This window comes from Etheostoma spectabile, chromosome 6, assembly GCF_008692095.1.
Source record: "Etheostoma spectabile isolate EspeVRDwgs_2016 chromosome 6, UIUC_Espe_1.0, whole genome shotgun sequence".
Taxonomy (NCBI): domain Eukaryota; kingdom Metazoa; phylum Chordata; class Actinopteri; order Perciformes; family Percidae; genus Etheostoma; species Etheostoma spectabile.
The window spans coordinates 4,194,482-4,201,994 of record NC_045738.1 but is presented as its reverse complement, the minus strand read 5'-3'; the positions used below and the strand labels follow the sequence as shown (position 1 = coordinate 4,201,994).

General features: G+C 38.3%; 2 protein-coding genes across 2 annotated transcripts in view; both read left to right on the top strand.

Moving 5' to 3' along the window:
• Positions 1–7,513, top strand: part of mal2 (mal, T cell differentiation protein 2) — an 871,414-nt gene that overhangs the window by 304,747 nt on the left and 559,154 nt on the right. The gene's annotated exons all lie outside the window — the stretch shown is intronic.
• Positions 1–7,513, top strand: part of cdkal1 (CDK5 regulatory subunit associated protein 1-like 1) — a 274,625-nt gene that overhangs the window by 167,609 nt on the left and 99,503 nt on the right. The gene's annotated exons all lie outside the window — the stretch shown is intronic.

The window sequence follows — 7,513 nt, the reverse complement described above, 5'->3', positions numbered from 1 at the left end:
TTTTTTTTTACATACTTTTGTGAATAATCTTTAAAAATTACAAATTACTACGCTGTGAGTGTGCACGCATGTTTGTAAGCACACTGTAAACTTCACCTTCATATGGATACTTGTACACACCATTGTTTCAGATGTGTACAGTACAGTATGTGCTGTGTCCAAGTTCTCATGACAGCTCATAGGTGTTTATTTAGAGAACCTCCCTCTCCCTGGCTAGCATCGCTTTCTTTTAGACTCAAATGAATGAGACTAAATATGAGTGAACGTTTAATTTGAGTTGTGCATTAATGTTAAATGTTAAAATTTTTGGTTATGCAAACTTTAGTCTAAGAAGTAATGCTTTTTACTTTACTTTTTTTAGCTTTTTTTAACCTTTTTTTTAGCTGCACAAAAATTAGGTTTTGAATGATGGCAGTGATGTGTTCTTTCGCTGCAGTCTTCACGTCAGTTGTCATTCATCAGTACTTTACAAGGTTACACATTTCAAACATGGAATTAATAGAAAAGTTAAAGGCTTTTTTTAAAGTCAGAATTCTAAGAATAAAGTTTGAATTCTTACTTTTTACTCAAAATGCTGACTTTATTCTCAGAATTCTGACTTTAATGTCAGAAGTCATTACATGTTTTCACGTGTGGCCCTAATCCTCTTCCATAGAGCCAAACCTGTGCTTTCCTGATATATATCCTGACATGCACATAAGGCTTGGATTTGACCTCTGACATATAATAAGAAACAATGCAGATATTTATATTAATATATATATTTTTACAGAATGATGTTGCAGATGAAATTCATTTTGTTACCATAGTTTGCTGTAAGATCCATGTGTTGCAGCAGTCAATGGATTTCATGTAACTGCTTCAGGTAGGGCAACAGTTCAATATACTGTATAATATTTAAATACAGGTGAACAAGACTTCTATTTTCACTGTGCCGTTATCTACATGTAAAGCGTTGTGTATTTAAGTGTATCAACTGTGTGTGTGTGTGTGTGTGTGTGTGTGTGTGTGTGTGTGTGTGTGTGTGTGGTGTGTTTGTGTGTGTGTGTGTGCTTGTGTGGGGGGGGTGTTTGTGCATCGGTCACTATGTGAGTCAGTATGTCTCTTTAGATCACTCGGACACACTTGCTCTCTCTCACCTTTCTCTCCACACACTTCTCCCTTGCATTCTTCCCTACCTCCCTATTATTTTTCACTCTGCCAGAGCTCTGTTCTGTGTTTTACTTGCTTTTTTCTTGTCAGTTGTTAGTGGACATTTTCTGTTAACCCCTCATTTGGTTGGCTTAAGTGTCACTTAAGCCAATAACCTTAAGCCAGTAATTGTGAAACATCAGAATAATTACCCTGAAAACTTAACTGCTATATTATTATCTACACTGGTTGTCATCTTCTATCAGTTGAATTGGATTAGCGATAGCATTTCTCTAAAAAGCATTTCCTATTCAGGCAGGTTGTTATTGTTCACTTTGTGTGGTGTTTCTTCTGGTTCCATCTATCACGATAAGCAACTCCAATTTCTTTTGGAAGAACAGCAGCTTCTTCTACTTTCTTGCCCTTAACTTATTTAGACTACTCAAAACTGTACTCAAAATACTGAAATAAACAGCCAGCTGTTATAATTGCTGTTTATTTTTAAAAAAATCTGGTGGGTTGGCAATAGCAATTTTGGGGATGTTCCATGTTAAACAAAATGGATCTTATCCTTAAAAAAGGTTGACCTATGTAGGGATCTTTTCCATGATGTTGTCAGACTCTTAGAATAATAATCTGAGCATGTCAGTGGCAAAATAAGCACTTTTTGTGGATCTAAATAGAGGTTGCACAATTGCCCAATAATTTACATTATTGCTTGTTTTGCTGCTGCCGGCTGCAGCTGTATTGCTTAATACTGGACCAATTTCAAAGATTATTGTTCCCATAAGTCCACACAGAAATAGAGGAAAATAGTGTCCAGGTTTAAAATAAACAAAGTTACCCTTCAAGTATTTGTAGAGTTTTATAATTATATTTTTCTCTTTGGATTCTCTCCCTTTATCTACATGGGTTTCTTGTTTCTCATTGACTCCTGCCACTTGTTTTTCTCTCTCTCTCTCTCCATCTGTCATCTTTTTACTAGTCTATTTTTTTTAATGTTCAGGTCTTTTTCTTTTGTGTGTACATGTGTGCTAATGTGGGTGGCATGCATAAGTTGAAATAGGAACGTGCCTGCCTGTCTTCCTTTCAGCACTCAAGTATCTTTTGGCAGTAAAAGTTTCTGATTGGACGCACTGTGCCATTTCTTCCACGAGAGACTTTGCCGTTCCTTTAAATCTTCTCTTTTAAGTTCCTTCTGAAGGGGCCTTAAGTTGAGGAGTGATACTGCTTTGTTTGCTTAAACACTGACTCAGATGCTTATCTTTGTGAGTGTGTATGCTGCATTGCTTTCTAGACAATTGTTTAGCCTGGAGTAGATGTCTCCATCCCCGTCTCCAGATGTTTTTTTAGTGTTCAGTGGTAGTTCAAGCAGTGACACTGATCTGGCCAAAATCATAACAAACTGTGCAAATGGTCATGGGAGACACAAAAACACTCTATACACCCCCCCCCCCACACACACACACACACACACACACACACACACACACACAGACACATCTCTCGCCACAAACAGGGTAGCACGTCATAAGATCTTGTTTACATAATCTGTCTGGCTACGCTTTTGTATGGGTCTTTCTGTGTGTGTTGTGGTGTTGTGTGTGGTGGGTGTTTGTGTGGGGGGGGGGGGTGGTTACTCAATTTCAGGCACGGAAACACACATTTAAACACACACTGGTGCAGTCCGTTGTATAAAATCAATACCAGTAAACATTCAGTGGTCTGACCCATTTGGCTGCATCAGTAATGGCTGGGGTGCAGTTCAGGTCCTGGGAGAAAGGCCAGGGTTTACGACAAGCCAAAAAAACACACTGTGTGTGTGTGTGTGTGTGTGTGTGTGTGTGTGTGTGTGTGTGTTTGTGTTTGTTTGTTTTTATTTCTGTTTTTGTTTGTTTCTTTGTGTTTTTGTGTGTCTCTTTGTGTGGAAGAGAGTATGAGCGTACAAGAATGTGTATTTGTAAAACAATGTGTTTTTTTTGTTTAGGGGAACCTTCACCTAATCCTGAAATATGGCTCTTACAGTAACGTTTAAGGGATGATAGAGAGATATAAAAAGTAAGAGATAGTGATGAGGCATGTTCTGAACAACATAGGTCATTGTTGCAAATGAGAACCTGTTCTCAACGGTGAAATAAAAGTTAAATAAAAAAATAAAAATCTTGGTAAAGTACAAGTATTTTTGTTTGTGTTTTAGTGTGCTTGCCTTTAGATGCAGGGTTGTAACAAGTTGATGTTTGATGATTAATTGGGTTATTTAGTATTGTTTGCTTATTGTTTGATTACTTTTGAGCAAACAACTTTTTGCTATTCCAGTGGACTTGAGAACTTTCAGGGATGAATGTGGTATTAACAACAACATAATTGTTAATAAAAGATAATTGCATCCTTTGCCAACTTTCCCTTGATAGCAATATAAATAGAAACACTGACCTACTGATTATTATTTTTTTTTATATACAGTATGTCCAGGGATTTGTTTCCTTTGCTGAACCTCTGATTAATCTGTTATTCTGCTTTGTTGTCCTTTACAGAGATGGTCATCCTAGAACTTTGTATTTGTTTAGCCACAGGCCACATGGTTTCTATCTTTTGTTGTTTTTATCGTGTTTTCTTTTAAACACTTAACATGGTAAGAAGGCCCTACACCATGCTTTCGGTGTGTGTGTGTGAATGTCATAAAGTGTGTTTCACTCTACTTTTGCACTGGTGCACTCATGCAAAGCGGTTGTGACAAACAGGAACCATGTGCAGGTATGTGTAAGGGTCAGAGCTTATCTGACTGACAGACACACAGCAGAAGACTAATGTATTTCTCTTTACAAACCGCTTAATGCCACCAACACTGCAGAGGTCATGAGGGTCCGAATGCCTCTGGCCTTTCTTATCAGATTAAACCAGCACACGCTCATACATGCACGACACATCAGACCTCCTTCCTTGACAACCTTCATGGCTGAGCATCTTGATTATGGACTTAAGGCAACATTTATTGAGTCATTTTTTTAAAGTTATCTGATGTTGGTAGCCTTTTTGTTATTTTAGTTTCTCCAGACAGATATTTGGTGTAATGTTTCTTTTCTTTTCTTGTTTGAAAGCCCTCGTTTTGTCTCTTTGGGCATTTTAGGCCTTTGTTAATATGGGAAAGCTGAATACGTGAAAGGGGAGAGAGAAGGGGAATGACAAGGGGGGCAATAAAGGGCCGCAGTTTGGAATCGAACCTGCAGCCGCTAGGTTGAGGAGTAAACCTCTATGTTGGCGCACGCTGTACCAGGTGAGCTACAAACAGACATCACTACTAAGTGAGTGAAGTCACCTGGTTACAGAAGGCTTGGTGGGATTATAACTACTGAAACTAGAGGAAATAAACAACTCCGGGTAATGTGGAAACCAAAAGAAAGAAGAGCATTATTAAGATCAGAGATTATTAAAATCAGTGGATTGACAAACATGTTCCAAAACCGCCCATGAAATATGAAATGCCTTCAGTAACTAGGAGTCCTGTGAGACTCAGTAGGTGATCTCTGGGAGTTTATCACTAATGATACTTTACACTGCAGTCTTTCTGAGGTTAATGTTGTATTTCTGGTCACAAACTAAATGCTGTTTTACGCTTCTGCGTTGATGTACCCCTCTGCGTTGCTGCAAACCCCTCTCCGAGCCCCCCGTCGTAGCTCGACATGCACCTCCACAAATCTGTAACTTTGCATCGAGGCAACGCAGACCGTAAGTTTGTCAACTTGTCCTGTGTGTTGATAATCAGTGTTTCAAGCAGCACTGTGAGTTTGAATAAACTCGGACATAATTTGGTTACAATGACGGGGTTATTTGTTTAAGTGTCTATATGTCAGCACGTTTTGAAATTAGCACTTCGCCAGCGAGCAGTGTTTTGTGGACAGTTGGGCTAATGTTTGCTTCCTAACATTACATAAACTGGCTAGCAGACACATTGCAAATAACCTCAGATTTATTTTCTGTTTACAGTAACTAGGTCAATGGATTTTACAATGTCTATTTGTCTATACCTTTTACAAAATCTAAGCAAGAAAATGCCAAACAAATCAAATTAATATTTTAGCACGACAGTCTGAGTACCGTTCCTCCTAGTGTTATGGCGGTGAAATGCACTGCGATGCAAAGCAACCCCGACGCAGAACTCCAAAAGGTTCACAACGCCGTAGGAGCAATGGCTTAGCTATACATGGAGCATAAAACAGCCTTAAGAAGCATGAAGCAGTACATATTACCATCACAAAAATCAAAGCTTTGTATGTTATATCTCAACAACTGGAAAAAATTACAGCACAAAAAGCCACCATGGTCTTCTGTAAAACAACTCAGAAAGTTTCCAGCAGTAGAAAGTAAAACAAACTAGTCACACTAATTAAGTATGCATTTGCAATTTTCCTAGAAACCAACCAAACACTGCACTCTGGGGAGAAAAAGAAAAGTTAATTTTTCACACTGATGACCATACGGCAGAGCTCGTTCGAACGGTTTGATGTGTTCCACTCTAAAACATGTAGAGTGTAAAGGTCTCTTGAAGGTTGAATGCCCAGATCGCTTGTCACTGGAAGCTCATTCAGACTTATCAAAGCTAGTAGCAAACCAAGGCTTCTCTGACCCTTATTGAAGCATGTGTAGAGGAATTGGTGGAAGAAAATCAATTCTGTGTTGCTTAGGATTGTGTTCATTATGAAAGACTGACTGGTGTGTTCACACTGTGGGTGTGCTGGAGAATATTAAAATCACCACTGCAACTTAAAGATCTGTTGGTATAACTGATTAAGTTCAATTTAGGGCACATCCTTTTTGAACAATATTGACTCTGAGTGTAGGTTTTAGAATATTCATCTGCTACAGTCTATTCATTTTTTTAATGGACATTTTTCATTCTTCCATGCTGGCATTATTTTAATTTTTGGTATTATTCCATTGTTCTCTGCTGTAATATTTAGCCTAATTCACCCTGCAAATACTAAAGTCCCCCATATCCAGAGAGAAAAAATGCATTAAATATACTTTTTTTTAATGACATAACTATTTTTTCCAAGTCGTTAGAACTGCATTGTTTTATGCCATGCATAATTAGAACAATCAGTAGAATAATTATTTCATTAAAATGGTTAATTTGTTCTTGTCTGCCAACACAGACCATATTTGTGCACCCTTTTCTCTCTGCTTCTATCAATTAAAATCACATAATGAAGTACAGTCTTTACGCAACGATGTATGATGAAAATCCTGTTATGGTGGAATAAAGCTGTTACAGAGTGAGTGAACGTGGTCAGAGGATTTTCTACGGTTATTTCGTAGTCTGTCATAATATCTGGGCTGATGTTCCCTCAACTACTCTCGAGGATTAAGTTTCTTTGATTCACTGGGGCAAAAGATGAAACGCCTGGAAAAAAAATAGTAATGAATCTGTGGGTTGGGGATTGGTTGTGCAGAGGAGCAGAGTCTGGCAGTATTAATGTTGAATTTTAGGCTTAGTTGAGTTGAGCAGAAAGGAGCCATCATGTAACCAAAAAAGGGATTGTTGATAGAGGGGGGCTGGGCATTTAGCAGCCCTCAGACCTTCTGTAGTTTTCCCTCAGGTTGGTTTCCCTGGGCGTTATGTGTTCCTGACCTTTGAAAACTCTGTCAATCTCAGGCCATAGAGGTCCTTCTCCCAGGCGAAGACTCTTGCTCGCAGGCAAGAGGGAAAGCAACATGACTTTATTATTGAGGTTTACACAATGCTGAGGGCATGTCCAACTGTGGGTCCCATAGTGCGGAAGTAGCGACAATCATCCGGGTCATTTTATGCGAGGAAGATAAACTTTTTTTGGCTTCATGAGCCACTGAGCAACTCTCATAGGAATGAACGGGGCACTTTCTTGAACGCTATATCCAGGTTTTTTTTTTTTTTATGAAGTCAACAGATGATTAATCTGTGTCCTTTCAGCAGCTGATCAGTACAATGACCCTTGATGTCCAACATGACCAATATGGGAACCCAGCACCCCCCTATTCAATCTCCATTTGAGCATTTGGTCACCACTCTGACATGTTTTATTCCATTGCTTCATTGGTTCAAGTATTTTTTTTTTGTGATCAAATGTTTTTTTGTTTTTATTCTACAAATTATGGAAAATCACAAACAAACCACAGGCAAAAAAGTGGAATGTAAAAACGTGTCTCATGGCAAGTATTAAACGTCTTATATATAATGTATTTAATATAATAAATCCAAAAATGACCCCAATATGTCATCTAATATTAAGGAAACATGCTAAGCTTAAATACTATCTTTTCTGACAACAATGCTAATGCCAATATTTTCTCCTTTTGAAATTCCCATTCCGTGACGGAATTTCTGTTTGTGTTTTGGCCTGTGTGT